Here is a 27,319-nt window from a genome sequence, read left to right as displayed (position 1 = left end):
TATTACTAATTATATAATAATCTTAAAAAAGATTCAATGCCCGATCTCTGAATCTTAGCAGATATTGGCCTGGTTAGTGCTTGGATGGGAGACCGCCTCGGAATACCAGGTGCTGTAAGCTTTTGGGTTTTCATTCCTACTTAATGTATGGGCGATTTGATTGGCTGATCTTTAAATAGTCCTCTCTTTGCAGCAGCCTTCGCTTGCGACCATAACAACCTGGCTATGCCTGATCTCGTCTGCTCTCGGAAGCTAAGAAGGTTTGGGCCTGGTTGGTACTTAGATGGGAGACCGCCTGGGAATACCAGGTGCTTTAAGCTTTAGGGTTTTCTTTCCTACTTATATAATGTACCGGCGATTAGATTGGCGGATCTTTAAATAGCTCTCTCTTTGCAGCAGTCTTCGCTTATGGCCATACCACCCTGGCTATGCCAGATAATGTCTGAGCTCGGAAGCTAAGCAGGTTTGGGCCTGGTTAGTACTTGGATGGGGACTGCCTAGTAATACCAGGTGATGTAAGATTTTTGGAAATTTTTCACAAATTCTATAATAATCTTGCAAGAAAAAAAGAAAAGAGTCAATGCCCAATATCTGAATCTTAGCAGGTATGGGCCTGGTTAGTAATTGGATAGGAGACCCTCTGGTAATACCAGTTGCTTTAAGATTTTTGCAAATTTTTCACAAATTATATAATAATCTTGAAAAAAAAAAAAAAGTCAATGCCCGATCTCTGAATAATAGCAGGTTTTGCCTGGTAAGTACTTGGATGGGAGACGGCCTGGAAATACCAGTTGCTGTAATATTTTTGGCAATTTGTACTAATTATATAATAATCTTGCAAAAAAAAAAAGAGTCAATGCCCAATCTTTGAATCTTTGCAGCTATGGACCTGTTTAGTGTTTGGATGGGAGACCGCCTTGGAATACCAGGTGATCTAATATTATTGGAAATTTATTACTAATTATATAATAATCTAAAAAAAAAAAAAAAAAAAAAAAAAAGAATCAATGCCCGATCTCTGAATCTTAGCAGGTATTGGCCTGGTTAGTGCTTGGATGGGTGACTGCCTCGGAATACCAGGTGCTGTAAGCTTTTGGGTTTTCATTCCTACTTAATGTATGGGCGATTTGATTGGCTGATCTTTAAATAGCTCTCTCTTTGCAGCAGTCTTCGCTTATGGCCATACCACCCTGAGCGCACTAGAGGCACTAGTGAGCAAAACAGGAAGTGATTGGGCCAGAGAGGGGTGAGGGAGGTTCACCCAAACTTTTTGTGTTTTGTTATTTTGTTTGGTTAAAATAAGTGTTTTTGTTTGTAGTTTTTTTGTTATTTTTGTTTTATCTGTGTCCTCCCAACAGCTCTGCTGTTTGGGAGGGATCTGTCGTGGTTTGTTTTTTGTAAAATGGAAGGATTAATGGCAACTGACATGGATTTGACACGAGGAACACGGAGGCAAGTAGAAAATGGACTGGGTTATCGACAAAGAGAAAAGGATTACAATGAAATAACTGATAAGAGGATTTACACAAAAGAAGCGATTGTGGTGGTGGATTTGTCGGAGGTACAAGATGGCAGAGCAGAGGATATTATAAAAGCATTAACAGAAAAGATTGAAGTAACAAGAATTTTAGCAATACGACCTAAGCAGATGAGGGAATATGAGATTACATTGGAGCATGAAGAGGACACTGAGAAACTGGTTGATGGACTAACAATTAAAGGTAAAATTTGTGAAATTAAAAAGTTACACAACAGAGACTTTGTTGTCTCGTTCATGCATTTGCCTGCATACATGAGTGACCAGGAGATTTTAAATAAGCTTGAAGGATGGGGAGTAACACCCATTTCTCAAATAAGAAGGAGATTCTACTCGGGCACCCACATAGAAGATGGAACGAGGTTCCTAAGAGTGCGTTTTCCAAAGGAAGTGGCTTCTTTACCTTACAGCACAAGGATGGAGACAGAGGGAGGTCCTCAATACTTTAGGGTGATACACAGTAAGCAGGTCAAGACCTGTAGACTGTGTATGAGCCCTGAACATATAATGAAGGACTGTCCGGACTTCAAATGTCACAAATGCTCGGAAAGAGGCCATTTTGCGAGAGACTGTACTGCGCTGAGGTGCCCAGACTGTAAAATTACTTTGGAAAAATGTGAATGCTGGATGAACAATGAGCAACAGGAAGAGGATCAGGTGAGCGGGCAGATGCATGAGAATGATAATGAGGATGAGCAACAGGAGGACGTAGAAAAATCAAAGGAAAAGAACATAGAAAATGGACATGAATTAACAACATTGACACAGGAAGAGGAAGAGACATGGACACCAATGCAGATAACTGCGAGTATACAGAATATACTAGACAAAGTGGAGGAACAAGAAGGAGTCAACGAAGAAGGTGAGCTAGACATTGAGAGTGGAAACATCACGGATGGTGGGAGCACGGGGGCATCGAACAAAAGAAGAAGAGTGAAAAAGGTAACACCAAATATTGAAAAAGCAAGGAAAAGAGTGGTGAAGGAAGTGTTTACTGAAAATCAGGACAGTGGTGGAATTGTAGAAGAGGGAGAAGATATGGACTAACAAGATGGGGATTTTATCTTTTTTGTTTTACTTTATGGTGTTGAGAATTGTGTCCTTTAATGCAAGAGGCTTATTGAATGTTTTGAAATTTGAAAAGGTGAAAGAGTTGTGTAAAAATGATGATATGATTTTATTGCAAGAAACTAACTGGAAAGGAAATGTAATGGAAGATTTTAAAAGAAGATGGGATGGGGAAATATTTTTTAGTAACGGGGAGAAAAGTCTGGGAGGAGGAGTGGCTATTTTGATTAAAAAAGGGAAAGCTATTATGACAAAACAAATATATGATGATAAAAAAGGGAAATGTATTGCAGTAGAAATTGATTTTGAGGATGAAAAATTTATTGTAGTAAATGTACATGCACCAAATGAGGAAAAGGATAAGAAAATGTATTTTAATGTTTTAAGAGACATAATGGAGAAATGGAAAAGGGTGGTTGTTGCAGGGGATTTTAATACTGTTTTTAGCAAAATAGACATGGCTAATGGGATGGTTTTTAGGACGGACGGTGGAAGGAAGGAACTTAAATTATTGATGGAAGAAAAAAATATGATTGATGTTTGGAGAGAAAGAAATGAAAAGAAGAGAGAATATTCAAGAAAACAGTTAGTTGGGAATTTTATGTGCCAAACTAGGATAGATTATTTTTTGAGCACAAGAAATTTGGATTGCTTTATTGATGATGTACTTTATAAAGAAACAACTTTAAGTGATCATAAAATGGTTTTAATGAGGATGGATTTTAAAAGGGAAAGGAAAGGGCCTGGGGTATGGATTTTAAATACAGAAATCTTAAATCATGAAAGTTTTAAAAATGGGATAGAGAATATATTAGATGAGGAAATAAAAGATGCAATGTATTTAGAAGATAAAAGACAATGGTGGGAAAATGTGAAATTTGAAATAAAGAAATATTCAATAAATTACTGTAGGATACTGCAAAAGGTGAAAAGGACAAAGGAAAAAGAAATAAGAAGAATGTTAAAAGAAGAGTTAAACAAAAACGAAGTAAATGTGCAAAAAGTGTTTGAAATGGAGGAGAAGCTGAAAAAAATGGAGGAAGACAAATGCAAGGGAGCGATGTTAAGAAGTAAAGCTAAATACACAATAGAGGGGGAAAAATGTAACAGATTCTTTTTTAATCTCGAAAAAAGTAGAGGAAAAGCTGAAATGATCAAAGAGCTTAAAGACAGAGATGGCCAGTCGGTTTTTAATGCAGGAGAGATTTTAAAAGAAATAGAGACTTTTTATGAAAAGCTTTTTAAATCAGAAGGGGTGGATGAGGAGAAGGGAAATGTTTTGTTGCAAAGGATAACTAGGAAAGTTGGAGAAGAAGATAAAACAGACTGTGAAAAAGAGATAGAAACAGAAGAAATTATACAAGCTATAAACTCCCTAAGAGTAAAAAAGAGTCCAGGAATAGATGGTATTGGAAGTGAATTTTACAAAGTTTTTAAAGAAAAACTCAGTGTGATTTTAAAGGGAATTTATGATGATATTTTTAGGGAAGAAGGAGTCAATCCAAGAATGGGGTTAGGTTTAATGAAAATAATTTATAAGAGACAAGGTGATAAAACAAATTTGAAGAATTTTAGACCCATCACAATGCTAAATACTGATTTTAAGATTTTAGCTAAAGTTTTAGCTAATAGATTGAAGAATGTAATGCCAAGTATAATTGAAACTAATCAAGCATATGGTGTAAAAGGGAGGGACATAGCAGACATTACAAGTAGCATAAGAGACATAATAGGTTATATAAAAGAAAAGGAAAGGAAAGCATATGTTATTAGGTTGGATTTTGAAAAAGCATTTGATAGAGTGGAGCATAAATTCGTATTTTCTGTTTTAAAGAAGTTCGGGTTTGGGGAAAATTTTATTAAATGGATTGCAATTTTATACAAGGATATCTTAACGAAAGTAAAATGTAATGGATTTTTAAGTCAACCTTTTAAAGTTTTAAGGTCCATAAGGCAGGGGTGTCCGTTATCAGCACAGCTTTATTCTTTGGTGGCGGAACCTTTAGGACTTTTAATAAATAAGGAGGAAGGAATAAAAGGAATAAATATGGAAGAGGAAGGGGAATTTAAGAAAATCTTTCAATACGCAGATGATACAACAGTTGTGGTGGAAAATATGGAAAGCGTTAAAAAGGTTATGGAAAAAATGCAATACTATTGTGATGGGACGGGTGCAAAAATCAATGAAGAAAAAACTGTGTATATGAAATTTGGAGGGGTAGTGGATTTAACAGGGGTGTTTAAGTTTATGGAGGTACAGGAAATAAAGATTTTAGGGGTGGTTTTAGCAAAGAATGAAAAAGTGGCAGTAGATAATATGTGGGAAGGGATAGTAGGTGGAATGGAGAGAAGGCTGATTTTTTGGAGAAGCATGTTTTTAAGTTTGAGGGGAAAAATATTAATTGTGAATTTGTTAATGTTGTCTAAAATGTGGTATGTTTTACATGTGATGCCATTGCCAAACTGGGTTTTAAAAAGGATAAAGAAATGTGTTTTAGAGTTTTTATGGGATAAAAAGCCTCCAAGGATTGCTTATTTTACATTAATAGGGCAGCTGGATGAGGGAGGGATGGGTTTAGTGGATGTTGAACAAAAAATGAAAAGTATGAGGGTGAAAGTTGTTAAAAAATATCTGGATAGGACAAACAAAGCTGAATGGAAAAAAATGATGGGTTTTTATCTAAATAAATGTGGGAATTTTAAATTGGGGGATAATATTTTATGGATGAAACTCAAAAATTGGATGCTAGAGGGTATACCAGGATTTTATCAGGAAGTTTTAAGTGCTTGGAGACTTTTTTTAACAGAGGTTGATTTTAATCCAAAGGGTAGGGAAGTTGTTTTAAATCAACCTCTGTTTCTGAATGGAAAGATAAAGCTACAAGAGCAGGATATTTATTTAAAAAAATGGATGAAGGTGGGAATTTTAAAAATACGAGATGTTTTATGGGAATATAAAGAGGGATTTTTACCTTTGCAGGTCATTATAGATGCTATGGAAGAGGAGAAGGAGGATTTTAATATGTCAGGTTTAAGAAGACAATATGAGGATGTAAAAAAGGCAATCCCAAGGCAATGGCTGGATGAAATAAGCAAAGGGGGGAGAAATGAAAACAAAATGGATGTGTTTTTCAGATGGAAAGATAAGTGGGTTGACTTAAATTTGGGAACTGTTGGAATGTTTTACTGTTTTTTTAGAAATTCAGTTTTTAAAAAACCTATTGCTAATGTATTTTGGATGAGGCATTTTAATGAAGTCAATGAGAAAGATATTTGGAAGATCCTAAAATGGCAATGGTTGGATGTGGAACTAGAATGTTTGGATTATTTTATAAGACACAATGTGGTTTTTACTGAAATGCGATTGTGTTTAATGAAAAAAGAAACAAATGCGCAGTGCAAAGTATGTAAAAATGCTGATGAAGGTATTTTACACTTGTTTTTATATTGTGAGAAACTGACCCCATTTTTTAAAGAACTAAAAGAGACAATTAATGCTTTGAGGGATAATAAGGGGGATTTGAACTGGGAGATGAATTTTATGTTAGGAATGAATGAGAATAATGCAAATAAGAAACTAATTAATTTATTATTAATTTTGGCAAAAAAGGCAGTTTGGAAAAGGAGAAATGTGGCTAAAAACAGGCATTTTATTTTAAATTTGTGGTTACTGTTTAAAAGGATGGTGGAAGACTATGTTCAAATATTGTATAATTATTTTAAATTAGAAAACAAGGTGGGGAATTTTTACAAAATATTTACAAAAGATGTTGTGTGTATTCTTGGTCAAATGCATATTGCCATGCCTGAAAAGGATGTTGTTTAGTTTTTTTCTAATGTTTATTTGATTGCATGTAAAAATTATGCTTACTAAATAAAAAAAAAAAAAATAAATAAATAAAAAAGCTATGCCAGATAATGTCTGAGCTCGGAAGCTAAGCAGGTTTGGGCCTGTTTAGTACTCGGATGGGGGACTGCCTAGTAATACCAGTTGCTTTAAGATTTCTGCAAATTTTTCACAAATTATATAATAATCTTGAAAAAAAAAAAAAAAAGTCAATGCCCGATCTCTGAATGATAGCAGGTTTTGCCTGGTTAGTACTTGGATGGGAGACGGCCTGGAAATACCAGTTGCTGTAATATTTTTGCCAATTTTTACTAATTATATAATAATCTTGCAAAAAAAAAAAAAAAGAGTCAATGCCCAATCTTTGAATCTTAGGAGGTATAGACCTGTTTAGTGCTTGGATGGGAGACCGCCTCGGAATACCAGTTGCTGTAATATTTTTGGAAATTTGTACTAATTATATAATAATCCTGAAAAAAAAAAGAGTCAATGCCCAATCTTTGAATCTTAGCAGCTATGGACCTGTTTAGTGTTTGAATGGGAGACCGCCTTGGAATACCAGGTGCTCTAATTTATTGGAAATTTATTACTAGTTATATAATAATCTTAAAAAAGATTCAATGCCCGATCTCTGAATCTTAGCAGTTATTGGCCTGGTTAGTGCTTGGATGGGAGACCGCCTCGGAATACCAGGTGCTGTAAGCTTTTGGGTTTTCATTCCTACTTAATGTATGGGCGATTTGATTGGCTGATCTTTAAATAGTCCTCTCTTTGCAGCAGCCTTCGCTTGCGACCATAACAACCTGGCTATGCCTGATCTCGTCTGCTCTCGGAAGCTAAGCAGGTTTGGGCCTGGTTGGTACTTAGATGGGAGACCGCCTGGGAATACCAGGTGCTTTAAGCTTTAGGGCTTTCTTTCCTACTTAATGTATGGGCGATTTGATTGGCTGATCTTTAAATAGTCCACTCTTTGCAGCAGTCTACGCTTATGGCCATACCACCCTGGCTATGCCAGATAATGTCTGAGCTCGGAAGCTAAGCAGGTTTGGGCCTGGTTAGTACTTGGATGGGGAACTGCCTAGTAATACCAGGTGCTGTAAGATTTGTGCAAATTTTTCACAAATTCTATAATAATCTTGCAAGAAAAAAGAAAAGAGTCAATGCCCAATCTTTGAATCTTAGCAGGTATGGGCCTGGTTATTAATTGGATGGGAGACCGCCTCGGAATACCAGTTGCTGTAATATTTTTGGAAATTTGTACTAATAATATAATAATCTTGAAAAAAAAAGAGTCAATGCCCAATCTTTGAATCTTAGCAGCTATGGACCTGTTTAGTGTTTGGATGGGAGACCGCCTTGGAATACCAGGTGCTCTAATATTATTGGAAATTTATTACTAATTATATAATAATCTTAAAAAAAAAAAAAAAAAAAAAGAGTCAATGCCCGATCTCTGAATCTTAGCAGATATTGGCCTGGTTAGTGCTTGGATGGGAGACCGCCTCGGAATACCAGGTGCTGTAAGCTTTTGGGTTTTCATTCCTACTTAATGTATGGGCGATTTGATTGGCTGATCTTTAAATAGTCCTCTCTTTGCAGCAGCCTTCGCTTGCGACCATAACAACCTGGCTATGCCTGATCTCGTCTGCTCTCGGAAGCTAAGCAGGTTTGGGCCTGGTTGGTACTTAGATGGGAGACCACCAGGGAATACCAGGTGCTTTAAGCTTTAGGGTTTTCTTTCCTACTTATATAATGTACCGGCGATTAGATTGGCTGATCTTTAAATAGCTCTCTCTTTGCAGCAGTCTTCGCTCATGGCCATACCACCCTGGCTATGCCAGATCATGTCTGAGCTCGGAAGCTAAGCAGGTTTGGGCCTGGATAGTACTCGGATGGGGGACTGCCTAGTAATACCAGGTGCTGTAAGATTTTTGGAAATTTTTCACAAATTATATAATAATCTTGCAAGAAAAAAAGAAGAGTCAATGCCCAATATCTGAATCTTAGCATGTATGGGCCTGGTTAGTAATTGGATGGGAGACCCCCTGGTAATACCAGTTGCTTTAAGATTTTTTGAAATTTTTCACAAATTATGTAATAATCTAGAAAAAAAAAAAAAAAGTCAATGCCCGATCTCTGAATAATAGCAGGTTTTGCCTGTTTAGTACTTGGATGGGAGACGGCCTGGAAATACCAGTTCCTATAATATTTTTGGCAATTTTTACTAATTACATAATAATCTTGCAAAAAAAAAAAAAAAAAGAGTCAATGCCCAATCTTTGAATCTTAGGAGGTATGGACCTGTTTAGTGCTTGGATGGGAGACCACCTCGGAATACCAGTTGCTGTAATATTTTTTGAAATTTGTACTAATTATATAATAATCTTGAAAAAAAAAGAGTCAATGCCCAATCTTTGAATCTTAGCAGCTATGGACCTGTTTAGTGTTTGAATGGGAGACCGCCTTGGAATACCAGGTGCTCTAATATTATTGGAAATTTATTACTAATTATATAATAATCTTAAAAAAAGATTCAATGCCCGATCACTGAATCTTAGCAGGTATTGGCCTGGTTAGTGCTTGGATGGGAGACCGCCTCGGAATACCAGGTGCTGTAAGCTTTTGGGTTTTCATTCCTACTTAATGTATGGGCGATTTGATTGGCTGATCTTTAAATAGTCCTCTCTTTGCAGCAGCCTTCGCTTGCGACCATAACAACCTGGCTATGCCTGATCTCGTCTGCTCTCGGAAGCTAAGCAGGTTTTGGCCTGGTTGGTACTTAGATGGGAGACCGCCTGGGAATACCAGGTGCTTTAAGCTTTAGGGTTTTCTTTCCTACTTATATAATGTACCGGCGATTAGATTGGCTGATCTTTAAATAGCTCTCTCTTTGCAGCAGTCTTCGCTTATGGCCATACCACCCTGGCTATGCCAGATAATGTCTGAGCTCGGAAGCTAAGCAGGTTTGGGCCTGGTTAGTACTTGGATGGGGTACTGCCTAGTAATACCAGGTGCTGTAAGATTTTTGCTAATTTTTCACAAAGTCTATAATAATCTTGCAAGAAAAAAAGAAAAGAGTCAATGCCCAATATCTGAATCTTAGCAGGTATGGGCCTGGTTAGTAATTGGATAGGAGACCCTCTGGTAATACCAGTTGCTTTAAGATTTTTGCACATTTTTCACAAATTATATAATAATCTTGAAAAAAAAAAAAAAAGTCAATGCCCGATCTCTGAATAATAGCAGGTTTTGCCTGGTTAGTGCTTGGATGGGAGACCGCCTCGGAATACCAGTTGCTGTAATATTTTTGGAAATTTGTACTAATTATATAATAATCTTGAAAAAAAAAAGAGTCAATGCCCAATCTTTGAATCTTAGCAGCTATGGACCTGTTTAGTGTTTGGATGGGAGACCGCCTTGGAATACCAGGTGCTCTAATATTATTGGAAATTTATTACTAATTATATAATAATCTCAAAAAAGATTCAATGCCCGATCTCTGAATCTTAGCAGATTTTGGCCTGGTTAGTGCTTGGATGGGAGACCGCCTCGGAATACCAGGTGCTGTAAGCTTTTGGGTTTTCATTCCTACTTAATGTATGGGCGATTTGATTGGCTGATCTTTAAATAGTCCTCTCTTTGCAGCAGCCTTCGCTTGCGACCATAACAACATGGCTATGCCTGATCTCGTCTGCTCTCGGAAGCTAAGCAGGTTTGGGCCTGGTTGGTACTTAGATGGGAGACCGCCTGGGAATACCAGGTGCTTTAAGCTTTAGGGTTTTCTTTCCTACTTATATAATGTACCGGCGATTAGATTGGCGGATCTTTAAATAGCTCTCTCTTTGCAGCAGTCTTCGCTTATGGCCATACCACCCTGGCTATGCCAGATAATGTCTGAGCTCGGAAGCTAAGCAGGTTTGGGCCTGGTTAGTACTTCGATGGGGGACTGCCTAGTAATACCAGGTGATGTAAGATTTTTGGAAATTTTTCACAAATTCTATAATAATCTTGCAAGAAAAAAAGAAAAGAGTCAATGCCCAATATCTGAATCTTAGCAGGTATGGGCCTGGTTAGTAATTGGATAGGAGACCCTCTGGTAATACCAGTTGCTTTAAGATTTTTGCAAATTTTTCACAAATTATATAATAATCTTGAAAAAAAAAAAAAAAAGTCAATGCCCGATCTCTGAATAATAGCAGGTTTTGCCTGGTAAGTACTTGGATGGGAGACGGCCTGGAAATACCAGTTGCTGTAATATTTTTGGCAATTTGTACTAATTATATAATAATCTTGCAAAAAAAAAAAGAGTCAATGCCCAATCTTTGAATCTTTGCAGCTATGGACCTGTTTAGTGTTTGGATGGGAGACCGCCTTGGAATACCAGGTGCTCTAATATTATTGGAAATTTATTACTAAATATATAATAATCTAAAAAAAAAAAAAAAAAAAAAGAGTCAATGCCCGATCTCTGAATCTTAGCAGGTATTGGCCTGGTTAGTGCTTGGATGGGAGACCGCCTGGGAATACCAGGTGCTTTAAGCTTTAGGGTTTTCTTTCCTACTTATATAATGTACCGGCGATTAGATTGGCTGATCTTTAAATAGCTCTCTCTTTGCAGCAGTCTTCGCTTATGGCCATACCACCCTGGCTATGCCAGATCATGTCTGAGCTCGGAAGCTAAGCAGGTTTGGGCCTGGATAGTACTCGGATGGGGGACTGCCTAGTAATACCAGGTGCTGTAAGATTTTTGGAAATTTTTCACAAATTATATAATAATCTTGCAAGAAAAAAAGAAGAGTCAATGCCCAATATCTGAATCTTAGCATGTATGGGCCTGGTTCAGTAATTGGATGGGAGACCCCCTGGTAATACCAGTTGCTTTAAGATTTTTTGAAATTTTTCACAAATTATGTAATAATCTTGAAAAAAAAAAAAAAAGTCAATGCCCGATCTCTGAATAATAGCAGGTTTTGCCTGGTTAGTACTTGGATGGGAGACGGCCTGGAAATACCAGTTCCTATAATATTTTTGGCAATTTTTAATAATTACATAATAATCTTGCAAAAAAAAAGAGTCAATGCCCAATCTTTGAATTTTAGGAGGTATGGACCTGTTTAGTGCTTGGATGGGAGACCGCCTCGGAATACCAGTTGCTGTAATATTTTTGGAAATTTGTACTAATTATATAATAATCTTGAAAAAAAAAGAGTCAATGCCCAATCTTTGAATCTTAGCAGCTATGGACCTGTTTAGTGTTTGGATGGGAGACCGCCTTGGAATACCAGGTGCTCTAATATTATTGGAAATTTATTACTAATTATATAATAATCTTAAAAAAGATTCAATGCCCGATCTCTGAATCTTAGCAGATATTGGCCTGGTTAGTGCTTGGATGGGAGACCGCCTCGGAATACCAGGTGCTGTAAGCTTTTGGGTTTTCATTCCTACTTAATGTATGGGCGATTTGATTGGCTGATCTTTAAATAGTCCTCTCTTTGCAGCAGCCTTCGCTTGCGACCATAACAACCTGGCTATGCCTGATCTCGTCTGCTCTCGGAAGCTAAGAAGGTTTGGGCCTGGTTGGTACTTAGATGGGAGACCGCCTGGGAATACCAGGTGCTTTAAGCTTTAGGGTTTTCTTTCCTACTTATATAATGTACCGGCGATTAGATTGGCGGATCTTTAAATAGCTCTCTCTTTGCAGCAGTCTTCGCTTATGGCCATACCACCCTGGCTATGCCAGATAATGTCTGAGCTCGGAAGCTAAGCAGGTTTGGGCCTGGTTAGTACTTGGATGGGGACTGCCTAGTAATACCAGGTGATGTAAGATTTTTGGAAATTTTTCACAAATTCTATAATAATCTTGCAAGAAAAAAAGAAAAGAGTCAATGCCCAATATCTGAATCTTAGCAGGTATGGGCCTGGTTAGTAATTGGATAGGAGACCCTCTGGTAATACCAGTTGCTTTAAGATTTTTGCAAATTTTTCACAAATTATATAATAATCTTGAAAAAAAAAAAAAAGTCAATGCCCGATCTCTGAATAATAGCAGGTTTTGCCTGGTAAGTACTTGGATGGGAGACGGCCTGGAAATACCAGTTGCTGTAATATTTTTGGCAATTTGTACTAATTATATAATAATCTTGCAAAAAAAAAAAGAGTCAATGCCCAATCTTTGAATCTTTGCAGCTATGGACCTGTTTAGTGTTTGGATGGGAGACCGCCTTGGAATACCAGGTGATCTAATATTATTGGAAATTTATTACTAATTATATAATAATCTTAAAAAAAAAAAAAAAAAAAAAAAAAGAATCAATGCCCGATCTCTGAATCTTAGCAGGTATTGGCCTGGTTAGTGCTTGGATGGGTGACTGCCTCGGAATACCAGGTGCTGTAAGCTTTTGAGTTTTCATTCCTACTTAATGTATGGGCGATTTGATTGGCTGATCTTTAAATAGCTCTCTCTTTGCAGCAGTCTTCGCTTATGGCCATACCACCCTGGCTATGCCAGATAATGTCTGAGCTCGGAAGCTAAGCAGGTTTGGGCCTGTTTAGTACTCGGATGGGGGACTGCCTAGTAATACCAGTTGCTTTAAGATTTCTGCAAATTTTTCACAAATTATATAATAATCTTGAAAAAAAAAAAAAAAGTCAATGCCCGATCTCTGAATGATAGCAGGTTTTGCCTGGTTAGTACTTGGATGGGAGACGGCCTGGAAATACCAGTTGCTGTAATATTTTTGCCAATTTTTACTAATTATATAATAATCTTGCAAAAAAAAAAAAAAAGAGTCAATGCCCAATCTTTGAATCTTAGGAGGTATAGACCTGTTTAGTGCTTGGATGGGAGACCGCCTCGGAATACCAGTTGCTGTAATATTTTTGGAAATTTGTACTAATTATATAATAATCCTGAAAAAAAAAAGAGTCAATGCCCAATCTTTGAATCTTAGCAGCTATGGACCTGTTTAGTGTTTGAATGGGAGACCGCCTTGGAATACCAGGTGCTCTAATATTATTGGAAATTTATTACTAGTTATATAATAATCTTAAAAAAGATTCAATGCCCGATCTCTGAATCTTAGCAGGTATTGGCCTGGTTAGTGCTTGGATGGGAGACCGCCTCGGAATACCAGGTGCTGTAAGCTTTTGGGTTTTCATTCCTACTTAATGTATGGGCGATTTGATTGGCTGATCTTTAAATAGTCCTCTCTTTGCAGCAGCCTTCGCTTGCGACCATAACAACCTGGCTATGCCTGATCTCGTCTGCTCTCGGAAGCTAAGCAGGTTTGGGCCTGGTTGGTACTTAGATGGGAGACCGCCTGGGAATACCAGGTGCTTTAAGCTTTAGGGCTTTCTTTCCTACTTAATGTATGGGCGATTTGATTGGCTGATCTTTAAATAGTCCACTCTTTGCAGCAGTCTACGCTTATGGCCATACCACCCTGGCTATGCCAGATAATGTCTGAGCTCGGAAGCTAAGCAGGTTTGGGCCTGGTTAGTACTTGGATGGGGAACTGCCTAGTAATACCATGTGCTGTAAGATTTGTGCAAATTTTTCACAAATTCTATAATAATCTTGCAAGAAAAAAGAAAAGAGTCAATGCCCAATCTTTGAATCTTAGCAGGTATGGGCCTGGTTATTAATTGGATGGGAGACCGCCTCGGAATACCAGTTGCTGTAATATTTTTGGAAATTTGTACTAATAATATAATAATCTTGAAAAAAAAAGAGTCAATGCCCAATCTTTGAATCTTAGCAGCTATGGACCTGTTTAGTGTTTGGATGGGAGACCGCCTTGGAATACCAGGTGCTCTAATATTATTGGAAATTTATTACTAATTATATAATAATCTTAAAAAAAAAAAAAAAAAAAAGAGTCAATGCCCGATCTCTGAATCTTAGCAGATATTGGCCTGGTTAGTGCTTGGATGGGAGACCGCCTCGGAATACCAGGTGCTGTAAGCTTTTGGGTTTTCATTCCTACTTAATGTATGGGCGATTTGATTGGCTGATCTTTAAATAGTCCTCTCTTTGTAGCAGCCTTCGCTTGCGACCATAACAACCTGGCTATGCCTGATCTCGTCTGCTCTCGGAAGCTAAGCAGGTTTGGGCCTGGTTGGTACTTAGATGGGAGACCACCAGGGAATACCAGGTGCTTTAAGCTTTAGGGTTTTCTTTCCTACTTATATAATGTACCGGCGATTAGATTGGCTGATCTTTAAATAGCTCTCTCTTTGCAGCAGTCTTCGCTCATGGCCATACCACCCTGGCTATGCCAGATCATGTCTGAGCTCGGAAGCTAAGCAGGTTTGGGCCTGGATAGTACTCGGATGGGGGACTGCCTAGTAATACCAGGTGCTGTAAGATTTTTGGAAATTTTTCACAAATTATATAATAATCTTGCAAGAAAAAAAGAAGAGTCAATGCCCAATATCTGAATCTTAGCATGTATGGGCCTGGTTAGTAATTGGATGGGAGACCCCCTGGTAATACCAGTTGCTTTAAGATTTTTTGAAATTTTTCACAAATAATGTAATAATCTAGAAAAAAAAAAAAAAAGTCAATGCCCGATCTCTGAATAATAGCAGGTTTTGCCTGTTTAGTACTTGGATGGGAGACGGCCTGGAAATACCAGTTCCTATAATATTTTTGGCAATTTTTACTAATTACATAATAATCTTGCAAAAAAAAAAAAAAAAAGAGTCAATGCCCAATCTTTGAATCTTAGGAGGTATGGACCTGTTTAGTGCTTGGATGGGAGACCACCTCGGAATACCAGTTGCTGTAATATTTTTGGAAATTTGTACTAATTATATAATAATCTTGAAAAAAAAAGAGTCAATGCCCAATCTTTGAATCTTAGCAGCTATGGACCTGTTTAGTGTTTGAATGGGAGACCGCCTTGGAATACCAGGTGCTCTAATATTATTGGAAATTTATTACTAATTATATAATAATCTTAAAAAAAGATTCAATGCCCGATCACTGAATCTTAGCAGGTATTGGCCTGGTTAGTGCTTGGATGGGAGACCGCCTCGGAATACCAGGTGCTGTAAGCTTTTGGGTTTTCATTCCTACTTAATGTATGGGCGATTTGATTGGCTGATCTTTAAATAGTCCTCTCTTTGCAGCAGCCTTCGCTTGCGACCATAACAACCTGGCTATGCCTGATCTCGTCTGCTCTCGGAAGCTAAGCAGGTTTTGGCCTGGTTGGTACTTAGATGGGAGACCGCCTGGGAATACCAGGTGCTTTAAGCTTTAGGGTTTTCTTTCCTACTTATATAATGTACCGGCGATTAGATTGGCTGATCTTTAAATAGCTCTCTCTTTGCAGCAGTCTTCGCTTATGGCCATACCACCCTGGCTATGCCAGATAATGTCTGAGCTCGGAAGCTAAGCAGGTTTGGGCCTGGTTAGTACTTGGATGGGGTACTGCCTAGTAATACCAGGTGCTGTAAGATTTTTGCTAATTTTTCACAAAGTCTATAATAATCTTGCAAGAAAAAAAGAAAAGAGTCAATGCCCAATATCTGAATCTTAGCAGGTATGGGCCTGGTTAGTAATTGGATAGGAGACCCTCTGGTAATACCAGTTGCTTTAAGATTTTTGCACATTTTTCACAAATTATATAATAATCTTGAAAAAAAAAAAAAAAAAGTCAATGCCCGATCTCTGAATAATAGCAGGTTTTGCCTGGTTAGTGCTTGGATGGGAGACCGCCTCGGAATACCAGTTGCTGTAATATTTTTGGAAATTTGTACTAATTATATAATAATCTTGAAAAAAAAAAGAGTCAATGCCCAATCTTTGAATCTTAGCAGCTATGGACCTGTTTAGTGTTTGGATGGGAGACCGCCTTGGAATACCAGGTGCTCTAATATTATTGGAAATTTATTACTAGTTATATAATAATCTTAAAAAAGATTCAATGCCCGATCTCTGAATCTTAGCAGGTATTGGCCTGGTTAGTGCTTGGATGGGAGACCGCCTCGGAATACCAGGTGCTGTAAGCTTTTGGGTTTTCATTCCTACTTAATGTATGGGCGATTTGATTGGCTGATCTTTAAATAGTCCTCTCTTTGCAGCAGCCTTCGCTTGCGACCATAACAACCTGGCTATGCCTGATCTCGTCTGCTCTCGGAAGCTAAGCAGGTTTGGGCCTGGTTGGTACTTAGATGGGAGACCGCCTGGGAATACCAGGTGCTTTAAGCTTTAGGGCTTTCTTTCCTACTTAATGTATGGGCGATTTGATTGGCTGATCTTTAAATAGTCCACTCTTTGCAGCAGTCTACGCTTATGGCCATACCACCCTGGCTATGCCAGATAATGTCTGAGCTCGGAAGCTAAGCAGGTTTGGGCCTGGTTAGTACTTGGATGGGGAACTGCCTAGTAATACCAGGTGCTGTAAGATTTGTGCAAATTTTTCACAAATTCTATAATAATCTTGCAAGAAAAAAGAAAAGAGTCAATGCCCAATCTTTGAATCTTAGCAGGTATGGGCCTGGTTATTAATTGGATGGGAGACCGCCTCGGAATACCAGTTGCTGTAATATTTTTGGAAATTTGTACTAATAATATAATAATCTTGAAAAAAAAAGAGTCAATGCCCAATCTTTGAATCTTAGCAGCTATGGACCTGTTTAGTGTTTGGATGGGAGACCGCCTTGGAATACCAGGTGCTCTAATATTATTGGAAATTTATTACTAATTATATAATAATCTTAAAAAAAAAAAAAAAAAAAAGAGTCAATGCCCGATCTCTGAATCTTAGCAGATATTGGCCTGGTTAGTGCTTGGATGGGAGACCGCCTCGGAATACCAGGTGCTGTAAGCTTTTGGGTTTTCATTCCTACTTAATGTATGGGCGATTTGATTGGCTGATCTTTAAATAGTCCTCTCTTTGTAGCAGCCTTCGCTTGCGACCATAACAACCTGGCTATGCCTGATCTCGTCTGCTCTCGGAAGCTAAGCAGGTTTGGGCCTGGTTGGTACTTAGATGGGAGACCACCAGGGAATACCAGGTGCTTTAAGCTTTAGGGTTTTCTTTCCTACTTATATAATGTACCGGCGATTAGATTGGCTGATCTTTAAATAGCTCTCTCTTTGCAGCAGTCTTCGCTCATGGCCATACCACCCTGGCTATGCCAGATCATGTCTGAGCTCGGAAGCTAAGCAGGTTTGGGCCTGGATAGTACTCGGATGGGGGACTGCCTAGTAATACCAGGTGCTGTAAGATTTTTGGAAATTTTTCACAAATTATATAATAATCTTGCAAGAAAAAAAGAAGAGTCAATGCCCAATATCTGAATCTTAGCATGTATGGGCCTGGTTAGTAATTGGATGGGAGACCCCCTGGTAATACCAGTTGCTTTAAGATTTTTTGAAATTTTTCACAAATAATGTAATAATCTAGAAAAAAAAAAAAAAAGTCAATGCCCGATCTCTGAATAATAGCAGGTTTTGCCTGTTTAGTACTTGGATGGGAGACGGCCTGGAAATACCAGTTCCTATAATATTTTTGGCAATTTTTACTAATTACATAATAATCTTGCAAAAAAAAAAAAAAAAAGAGTCAATGCCCAATCTTTGAATCTTAGGAGGTATGGACCTGTTTAGTGCTTGGATGGGAGACCACCTCGGAATACCAGTTGCTGTAATATTTTTGGAAATTTGTACTAATTATATAATAATCTTGAAAAAAAAAGAGTCAATGCCCAATCTTTGAATCTTAGCAGCTATGGACCTGTTTAGTGTTTGAATGGGAGACCGCCTTGGAATACCAGGTGCTCTAATATTATTGGAAATTTATTACTAATTATATAATAATCTTAAAAAAAGATTCAATGCCCGATCACTGAATCTTAGCAGGTATTGGCCTGGTTAGTGCTTGGATGGGAGACCGCCTCGGAATACCAGGTGCTGTAAGCTTTTGGGTTTTCATTCCTACTTAATGTATGGGCGATTTGATTGGCTGATCTTTAAATAGTCCTCTCTTTGCAGCAGCCTTCGCTTGCGACCATAACAACCTGGCTATGCCTGATCTCGTCTGCTCTCGGAAGCTAAGCAGGTTTTGGCCTGGTTGGTACTTAGATGGGAGACCGCCTGGGAATACCAGGTGCTTTAAGCTTTAGGGTTTTCTTTCCTACTTATATAATGTACCGGCGATTAGATTGGCTGATCTTTAAATAGCTCTCTCTTTGCAGCAGTCTTCGCTTATGGCCATACCACCCTGGCTATGCCAGATAATGTCTGAGCTCGGAAGCTAAGCAGGTTTGGGCCTGGTTAGTACTTGGATGGGGTACTGCCTAGTAATACCAGGTGCTGTAAGATTTTTGCTAATTTTTCACAAAGTCTATAATAATCTTGCAAGAAAAAAAGAAAAGAGTCAATGCCCAATATCTGAATCTTAGCAGGTATGGGCCTGGTTAGTAATTGGATAGGAGACCCTCTGGTAATACCAGTTGCTTTAAGATTTTTGCACATTTTTCACAAATTATATAATAATCTTGAAAAAAAAAAAAAAAAAGTCAATGCCCGATCTCTGAATAATAGCAGGTTTTGCCTGGTTAGTGCTTGGATGGGAGACCGCCTCGGAATACCAGTTGCTGTAATATTTTTGGAAATTTGTACTAATTATATAATAATCTTGAAAAAAAAAAGAGTCAATGCCCAATCTTTGAATCTTAGCAGCTATGGACCTGTTTAGTGTTTGGATGGGAGACCGCCTTGGAATACCAGGTGCTCTAATATTATTGGAAATTTATTACTAATTATATAATAATCTCAAAAAAGATTCAATGCCCGATCTCTGAATCTTAGCAGATTTTGGCCTGGTTAGTGCTTGGATGGGAGACCGCCTCGGAATACCAGGTGCTGTAAGCTTTTGGGTTTTCATTCCTACTTAATGTATGGGCGATTTGATTGGCTGATCTTTAAATAGTCCTCTCTTTGCAGCAGCCTTCGCTTGCGACCATAACAACATGGCTATGCCTGATCTCGTCTGCTCTCGGAAGCTAAGCAGGTTTGGGCCTGGTTGGTACTTAGATGGGAGACCGCCTGGGAATACCAGGTGCTTTAAGCTTTAGGGTTTTCTTTCCTACTTATATAATGTACCGGCGATTAGATTGGCGGATCTTTAAATAGCTCTCTCTTTGCAGCAGTCTTCGCTTATGGCCATACCACCCTGGCTATGCCAGATAATGTCTGAGCTCGGAAGCTAAGCAGGTTTGGGCCTGGTTAGTACTTCGATGGGGGACTGCCTAGTAATACCAGGTGATGTAAGATTTTTGGAAATTTTTCACAAATTCTATAATAATCTTGCAAGAAAAAAAGAAAAGAGTCAATGCCCAATATCTGAATCTTAGCAGGTATGGGCCTGGTTAGTAATTGGATAGGAGACCCTCTGGTAATACCAGTTGCTTTAAGATTTTTGCAAATTTTTCACAAATTATATAATAATCTTGAAAAAAAAAAAAAAAAGTCAATGCCCGATCTCTGAATAATAGCAGGTTTTGCCTGGTAAGTACTTGGATGGGAGACGGCCTGGAAATACCAGTTGCTGTAATATTTTTGGCAATTTGTACTAATTATATAATAATCTTGCAAAAAAAAAAGAGTCAATGCCCAATCTTTGAATCTTTGCAGCTATGGACCTGTTTAGTGTTTGGATGGGAGACCGCCTTGGAATACCAGGTGCTCTAATATTATTGGAAATTTATTACTAAATATATAATAATCTAAAAAAAAAAAAAAAAAAGAGTCAATGCCCGATCTCTGAATCTTAGCAGGTATTGGCCTGGTTAGTGCTTGGATGGGAGACCGCCTCGGAATACCAGGTGCTGTAAGCTTTTGGGTTTTCATTCCTACTTAATGTATGGGCGATTTGATTGGCTGATCTTTAAATAGTCCTCTCTTTCCAGCAGACTTCGCTTGCGACCATAACAACCTGGCTATGCCTGATCTCGTCTGCTCTCGGAAGCTAAGCAGGTTTGGGCCTGGTTGGTACTTAGATGGGAGACCGCCTGGGAATACCAGGTGCTTTAAGCTTTAGGGTTTTCTTTCCTACTTATATAATGTACCGGCGATTAGATTGGCTGATCTTTAAATAGCTCTCTCTTTGCAGCAGTCTTCGCTTATGGCCATACCACCCTGGCTATGCCAGATCATGTCTGAGCTCGGAAGCTAAGCAGGTTTGGGCCTGGATAGTACTCGGATGGGGGACTGCCTAGTAATACCAGGTGCTGTAAGATTTTTGGAAATTTTTCACAAATTATATAATAATCTTGCAAGAAAAAAAGAAGAGTCAATGCCCAATATCTGAATCTTAGCATGTATGGGCCTGGTTCAGTAATTGGATGGGAGACCCCCTGGTAATACCAGTTGCTTTAAGATTTTTTGAAATTTTTCACAAATTATGTAATAATCTTGAAAAAAAAAAAAAAAAAGTCAATGCCCGATCTCTGAATAATAGCAGGTTTTGCCTGGTTAGTACTTGGATGGGAGACGGCCTGGAAATACCAGTTCCTATAATATTTTTGGCAATTTTTAATAATTACATAATAATCTTGCAAAAAAAAAGAGTCAATGCCCAATCTTTGAATTTTAGGAGGTATGGACCTGTTTAGTGCTTGGATGGGAGACCGCCTCGGAATACCAGTTGCTGTAATATTTTTGGAAATTTGTACTAATTATATAATAATCTTGAAAAAAAAAGAGTCAATGCCCAATCTTTGAATCTTAGCAGCTATGGACCTGTTTAGTGTTTGGATGGGAGACCGCCTTGGAATACCAGGTGCTCTAATATTATTGGAAATGTATTACTAATTATATAATAATCTTAAAAAAGATTCAATGCCCGATCTCTGAATCTTAGCAGATATTGGCCTGGTTAGTGCTTGGATGGGAGACCGCCTCGGAATACCAGGTGCTGTAAGCTTTTGGGTTTTCATTCCTACTTAATGTATGGGCGATTTGATTGGCTGATCTTTAAATAGTCCTCTCTTTGCAGCAGCCTTCGCTTGTGACCATAACAACCTGGCTATGCCTGATCTCGTCTGCTCTCGGAAGCTAAGAAGGTTTGGGCCTGGTTGGTACTTAGATGGGAGACCGCCTGGGAATACCAGGTGCTTTAAGCTTTAGGGTTTTCTTTCCTACTTATATAATGTACCGGCGATTAGATTGGCGGATCTTTAAATAGCTCTCTCTTTGCAGCAGTCTTCGCTTATGGCCATACCACCCTGGCTATGCCAGATAATGTCTGAGCTCGGAAGCTAAGCAGGTTTGGGCCTGGTTAGTACTTGGATGGGGACTGCCTAGTAATACCAGGTGATGTAAGATTTTTGGAAATTTTTCACAAATTCTATAATAATCTTGCAAGAAAAAAAGAAAAGAGTCAATGCCCAATATCTGAATCTTAGCAGGTATGGGCCTGGTTAGTAATTGGATAGGAGACCCTCTGGTAATACCAGTTGCTTTAAGATTTTTGCAAATTTTTCACAAATTATATAATAATCTTGAAAAAAAAAAAAGTCAATGCCCGATCTCTGAATAATAGCAGGTTTTGCCTGGTTAGTACTTGGATGGGAGACGGCCTGGAAATACCAGTTGCTGTAATATTTTTGGCAATTTGTACTAATTATATAATAATCTTGCAAAAAAAAAAAGAGTCAATGCCCAATCTTTGAATCTTTGCAGCTATGGACCTGTTTAGTGTTTGGATGGGAGACCGCTTTGGAATACCAGGTGATCTAATATTATTGGAAATTTATTACTAATTATATAATAATCTTAAAAAAAAAAGAAAAAAAAAAAAAAAAGAATCAATGCCCGATCTCTGAATCTTAGCAGGTATTGGCCTGGTTAGTGCTTGGATGGGTGACTGCCTCGGAATACCAGGTGCTGTAAGCTTTTGGGTTTTCATTCTTACTTAATGTATGGGCGATTTGATTGGCTGATCTTTAAATAGTCCTCTCTTTCCAGAAGTCTTCGCTTGCGACCATAACAACCTGGCTATGCCTGATCTCGTCTGCTCTCGGAAGCTAAGCAGGTTTGGGCCTGGTTGGTACTTAGATGGGAGACCGCCTGGGAATACCAGGTGCTTTAAGCTTTAGGGTTTTCTTTCCTACTTATATAATGTACCGGCGATTAGATTGGCTGATCTTTAAATAGCTCTCTCTTTGCAGCAGTCTTCGCTTATGGCCATACCACCCTGGCTATGCCAGATAATGTCTGAGCTCGGAAGCTAAGCAGGTTTGGGCCTGGATAGTACTCGGATGGGGGACTGCCTAGTAATACCAGGTGCTGTAAGATTTTTGGAAATTTTTCACAAATTATATAATAATCTTGCAAGAAAAAAAGAAGAGTCAATGCCCAATATCTGAATCTTAGCATGTATGGGCCTGGTTAGTAATTGGATGGGAGACCCCCTGGTAATACCAGTTGCTTTAAGATTTCTGCAAATTTTTCACAAATTATATAATAATCTTAAAAAAAAAAAAAAAAGTCAATGCCCGATCTCTGAATAATAGCAGGTTTTGCCTGGTTAGTACTTGGATGGGAGACGGCCTGGAAATACCAGTTGCTGTAATATTTTAGGCAATTTTTACTAATTATATAATAATCTTGCAAAAAAAAAAGAGTCAATGCCCAATCTTTGAATCTTAGGAGGTATAGACCTATTTAGTGCTTGGATGGGAGACCGCCTCGGAATACCAGTTGCTGTAATATTTTTGGAAATTTGTACTAATTATATAATAATCTTGCAAAAAACAAAAGAGTCAATGCCCAATCTTTGAATCTTAGCAGCTATGGACCTGTTTAGTGTTTGGATAGGAGACCGCCTTGGAATACCAGGTGCTCTAATATTATTGGAAATTTATTACTAATTATATAACAATCTAAAAAAAAAAAAAAAAAAAAAAAAGAATCAATGCCCGATCTCTGAATCTTAGCAGGTATTGGCCTGGTTAGTGCTTGGATGGGAGACCGCCTCGGAATACCAGGTGCTGTAAGCTTTTGGGTTTTCATTCCTACTTAATGTATGGGCGATTTGATTGGCTGATCTTTAAATAGTCCTCTCTTTCCAGCAGCCTTCGCTTGCGACCATACCACCCTGGCTATGCCAGATCATGTCTGAGCTCGGAAGCTAAGCAGGTTTGGGCCTGGATAGTACTAGGATGGGGGACTGCCTAGTAATACCAGGTGCTTTAAGATTTTTGGAAATTTTTCACAAATTATATAATAATCTTACAAGAAAAAAAGAAGAGTCTATGCACAATATCTGAATCTTAGCAGGTATGGGCCTGGTTAGTAATTGGATGGGAGACCGCCTCGGAATACCAGGTGCTGTAAGCTTTTGGGTTTTCATTCCTACTTAATGTATGGGCGATTTGATTGGCTGATCTTTAAATAGTCCTCTCTTTGCAGCAGCCTTCGCTTGCGACCATAACAACATGGCTATGCCTGATCTCGTCTGCTCTCGGAAGCTAAGCAGGTTTGGGCCTGGTTGGTACTTAGATGGGAGACCGCCTGGGAATACCAGGTGCTTTAAGCTTTAGGGTTTTCTTTCCTACTTATATAATGTACAGGCGATTAGATTGGCGGATCTTTAAATAGCTCTCTCTTTGCAGCAGTCTTCGCTTATGGCCATACCACCCTGGCTATGCCAGATAATGTCTGAGCTCGGAAGCTAAGCAGGTTTGGGCCTGGTTAGTACTTCGATGGGGGACTGCCTAGTAATACCAGGTGATGTAAGATTTTTGGAAATTTTTCACAAATTCTATAATAATCTTGCAAGAAAAAAAGAAAAGAGTCAATGCCCAATATCTGAATCTTAGCAGGTATGGGCCTGGTTAGTAATTGGATAGGAGACCCTCTGGTAATACCAGTTGCTTTAAGATTTTTGCAAATTTTTCACAAATTATATAATAATCTTGAAAAAAAAAAAAAAAAGTCAATGCCCGATCTCTGAATAATAGCAGGTTTTGCCTGGTAAGTACTTGGATGGGAGACGGCCTGGAAATACCAGTTGCTGTAATATTTTTGGCAATTTGTACTAATTATATAATAATCTTGCAAAAAAAAAAAGAGTCAATGCCCAATCTTTGAATCTTTGCAGCTATGGACCTGTTTAGTGTTTGGATGGGAGACCGCCTTGGAATACCAGGTGCTCTAATATTATTGGAAATTTATTACTAAATATATAATAATCTAAAAAAAAAAAAAAAAAAAAAGAGTCAATGCCCGATCTCTGAATCTTAGCAGGTATTGGCCTGGTTAGTGCTTGGATGGGAGACCGCCTGGGAATACCAGGTGCTTTAAGCTTTAGGGTTTTCTTTCCTACTTATATAATGTACCGGCGATTAGATTGGCTGATCTTTAAATAGCTCTCTCTTTGCAGCAGTCTTCGCTTATGGCCATACCACCCTGGCTATGCCAGATCATGTCTGAGCTCGGAAGCTAAGCAGGTTTGGGCCTGGATAGTACTCGGATGGGGGACTGCCTAGTAATACCAGGTGCTGTAAGATTTTTGGAAATTTTTCACAAATTATATAATAATCTTGCAAGAAAAAAAGAAGAGTCAATGCCCAATATCTGAATCTTAGCATGTATGGGCCTGGTTCAGTAATTGGATGGGAGACCCCCTGGTAATACCAGTTGCTTTAAGATTTTTTGAAATTTTTCACAAATTATGTAATAATCTTGAAAAAAAAAAAAAAAGTCAATGCCCGATCTCTGAATAATAGCAGGTTTTGCCTGGTTAGTACTTGGATGGGAGACGGCCTGGAAATACCAGTTCCTATAATATTTTTGGCAATTTTTAATAATTACATAATAATCTTGCAAAAAAAAAGAGTCAATGCCCAATCTTTGAATTTTAGGAGGTATGGACCTGTTTAGTGCTTGGATGGGAGACCGCCTCGGAATACCAGTTGCTGTAATATTTTTGGAAATTTGTACTAATTATATAATAATCTTGAAAAAAAAAGAGTCAATGCCCAATCTTTGAATCTTAGCAGCTATGGACCTGTTTAGTGTTTGGATGGGAGACCGCCTTGGAATACCAGGTGCTCTAATATTATTGGAAATTTATTACTAATTATATAATAATCTTAAAAAAGATTCAATGCCCGATCTCTGAATCTTAGCAGATATTGGCCTGGTTAGTGCTTGGATGGGAGACCGCCTCGGAATACCAGGTGCTGTAAGCTTTTGGGTTTTCATTCCTACTTAATGTATGGGCGATTTGATTGGCTGATCTTTAAATAGTCCTCTCTTTGCAGCAGCCTTCGCTTGCGACCATAACAACCTGGCTATGCCTGATCTCGTCTGCTCTCGGAAGCTAAGAAGGTTTGGGCCTGGTTGGTACTTAGATGGGAGACCGCCTGGGAATACCAGGTGCTTTAAGCTTTAGGGTTTTCTTTCCTACTTATATAATGTACCGGCGATTAGATTGGCGGATCTTTAAATAGCTCTCTCTTTGCAGCAGTCTTCGCTTATGGCCATACCACCCTGGCTATGCCAGATAATGTCTGAGCTCGGAAGCTAAGCAGGTTTGGGCCTGGTTAGTACTTGGATGGGGACTGCCTAGTAATACCAGGTGATGTAAGATTTTTGGAAATTTTTCACAAATTCTATAATAATCTTGCAAGAAAAAAAGAAAAGAGTCAATGCCCAATATCTGAATCTTAGCAGGTATGGGCCTGGTTAGTAATTGGATAGGAGACCCTCTGGTAATACCAGTTGCTTTAAGATTTTTGCAAATTTTTCACAAATTATATAACAATCTTGAAAAAAAAAAAAAAGTCAATGCCCGATCTCTGAATAATAGCAGGTTTTGCCTGGTAAGTACTTGGATGGGAGACGGCCTGGAAATACCAGTTGCTGTAATATTTTTGGCAATTTGTACTAATTATATAATAATCTTGCAAAAAAAAAAAGAGTCAATGCCCAATCTTTGAATCTTTGCAGCTATGGACCTGTTTAGTGTTTGGATGGGAGACCGCCTTGGAATACCAGGTGATCTAATATTATTGGAAATTTATTACTAATTATATAATAATCTTAAAAAAAAAAAAAAAAAAAAAAAAAGAATCAATGCCCGATCTCTGAATCTTAGCAGGTATTGGCCTGGTTAGTGCTTGGATGGGTGACTGCCTCGGAATACCAGGTGCTGTAAGCTTTTGGGTTTTCATTCCTACTTAATGTATGGGCGATTTGATTGGCTGATCTTTAAATAGCTCTCTCTTTGCAGCAGTCTTCGCTTATGGCCATACCACCCTGGCTATGCCAGATAATGTCTGAGCTCGGAAGCTAAGCAGGTTTGGGCCTGTTTAGTACTCGGATGGGGGACTGCCTAGTAATACCAGTTGCTTTAAGATTTCTGCAAATTTTTCACAAATTATATAATAATCTTGAAAAAAAAAAAAAAAGTCAATGCCCGATCTCTGAATGATAGCAGGTTTTGCCTGGTTAGTACTTGGATGGGAGACGGCCTGGAAATACCAGTTGCTGTAATATTTTTGCCAATTTTTACTAATTATATAATAATCTTGCAAAAAAAAAAAAAAAGAGTCAATGCCCAATCTTTGAATCTTAGGAGGTATAGACCTGTTTAGTGCTTGGATGGGAGACCGCCTCGGAATACCAGTTGCTGTAATATTTTTGGAAATTTGTACTAATTATATAATAATCCTGAAAAAAAAAAGAGTCAATGCCCAATCTTTGAATCTTAGCAGCTATGGACCTGTTTAGTGTTTGAATGGGAGACCGCCTTGGAATACCAGGTGCTCTAATATTATTGGAAATTTATTACTAGTTATATAATAATCTTAAAAAAGATTCAATGCCCGATCTCTGAATCTTA

At 38.3% G+C, this 27,319-nt stretch overlaps 24 pseudogenes; all 24 read left to right on the top strand.

Moving 5' to 3' along the window:
* Positions 1–201: 201 nt before the first annotated feature.
* Positions 202–320, top strand: LOC127962491 (uncharacterized; annotated as a pseudogene).
* A 6,917-nt stretch (positions 321–7,237) lies between these two features.
* Positions 7,238–7,356, top strand: LOC127958161 (uncharacterized; annotated as a pseudogene).
* A 703-nt stretch (positions 7,357–8,059) lies between these two features.
* Positions 8,060–8,178, top strand: LOC127959594 (uncharacterized; annotated as a pseudogene).
* Positions 8,179–8,262: 84 nt separating this feature from the next.
* On the top strand, positions 8,263–8,381 carry LOC127963244 (uncharacterized; annotated as a pseudogene).
* A 772-nt stretch (positions 8,382–9,153) lies between these two features.
* Positions 9,154–9,272, top strand: LOC127963521 (uncharacterized; annotated as a pseudogene).
* Positions 9,273–10,105: 833 nt separating this feature from the next.
* On the top strand, positions 10,106–10,224 carry LOC127961654 (uncharacterized; annotated as a pseudogene).
* Positions 10,225–11,078: 854 nt separating this feature from the next.
* LOC127961409 (uncharacterized) lies at positions 11,079–11,197 on the top strand (annotated as a pseudogene).
* Positions 11,198–11,961: 764 nt separating this feature from the next.
* Positions 11,962–12,080, top strand: LOC127962435 (uncharacterized; annotated as a pseudogene).
* A 1,600-nt stretch (positions 12,081–13,680) lies between these two features.
* LOC127958100 (uncharacterized) lies at positions 13,681–13,799 on the top strand (annotated as a pseudogene).
* A 702-nt stretch (positions 13,800–14,501) lies between these two features.
* LOC127959536 (uncharacterized) lies at positions 14,502–14,620 on the top strand (annotated as a pseudogene).
* Positions 14,621–14,704: 84 nt separating this feature from the next.
* Positions 14,705–14,823, top strand: LOC127963239 (uncharacterized; annotated as a pseudogene).
* Positions 14,824–15,595: 772 nt separating this feature from the next.
* LOC127963468 (uncharacterized) lies at positions 15,596–15,714 on the top strand (annotated as a pseudogene).
* Positions 15,715–16,549: 835 nt separating this feature from the next.
* On the top strand, positions 16,550–16,668 carry LOC127958032 (uncharacterized; annotated as a pseudogene).
* A 702-nt stretch (positions 16,669–17,370) lies between these two features.
* On the top strand, positions 17,371–17,489 carry LOC127959476 (uncharacterized; annotated as a pseudogene).
* Positions 17,490–17,573: 84 nt separating this feature from the next.
* Positions 17,574–17,692, top strand: LOC127963234 (uncharacterized; annotated as a pseudogene).
* Positions 17,693–18,464: 772 nt separating this feature from the next.
* On the top strand, positions 18,465–18,583 carry LOC127963413 (uncharacterized; annotated as a pseudogene).
* An 835-nt stretch (positions 18,584–19,418) lies between these two features.
* LOC127961596 (uncharacterized) lies at positions 19,419–19,537 on the top strand (annotated as a pseudogene).
* Positions 19,538–20,383: 846 nt separating this feature from the next.
* LOC127957977 (uncharacterized) lies at positions 20,384–20,502 on the top strand (annotated as a pseudogene).
* Positions 20,503–20,586: 84 nt separating this feature from the next.
* On the top strand, positions 20,587–20,705 carry LOC127961405 (uncharacterized; annotated as a pseudogene).
* A 766-nt stretch (positions 20,706–21,471) lies between these two features.
* On the top strand, positions 21,472–21,590 carry LOC127961442 (uncharacterized; annotated as a pseudogene).
* Positions 21,591–22,442: 852 nt separating this feature from the next.
* LOC127957932 (uncharacterized) lies at positions 22,443–22,561 on the top strand (annotated as a pseudogene).
* Positions 22,562–23,888: 1,327 nt separating this feature from the next.
* LOC127961534 (uncharacterized) lies at positions 23,889–24,007 on the top strand (annotated as a pseudogene).
* Positions 24,008–24,861: 854 nt separating this feature from the next.
* Positions 24,862–24,980, top strand: LOC127961399 (uncharacterized; annotated as a pseudogene).
* A 764-nt stretch (positions 24,981–25,744) lies between these two features.
* Positions 25,745–25,863, top strand: LOC127962351 (uncharacterized; annotated as a pseudogene).
* Positions 25,864–27,319: the final 1,456 nt, after the last annotated feature.

This window comes from Carassius gibelio, chromosome A3 (genome assembly GCF_023724105.1).
Source record: "Carassius gibelio isolate Cgi1373 ecotype wild population from Czech Republic chromosome A3, carGib1.2-hapl.c, whole genome shotgun sequence".
Lineage (NCBI taxonomy): Eukaryota > Metazoa > Chordata > Actinopteri > Cypriniformes > Cyprinidae > Carassius > Carassius gibelio.
This window is presented reverse-complemented; position numbering and strand designations above follow the sequence as displayed.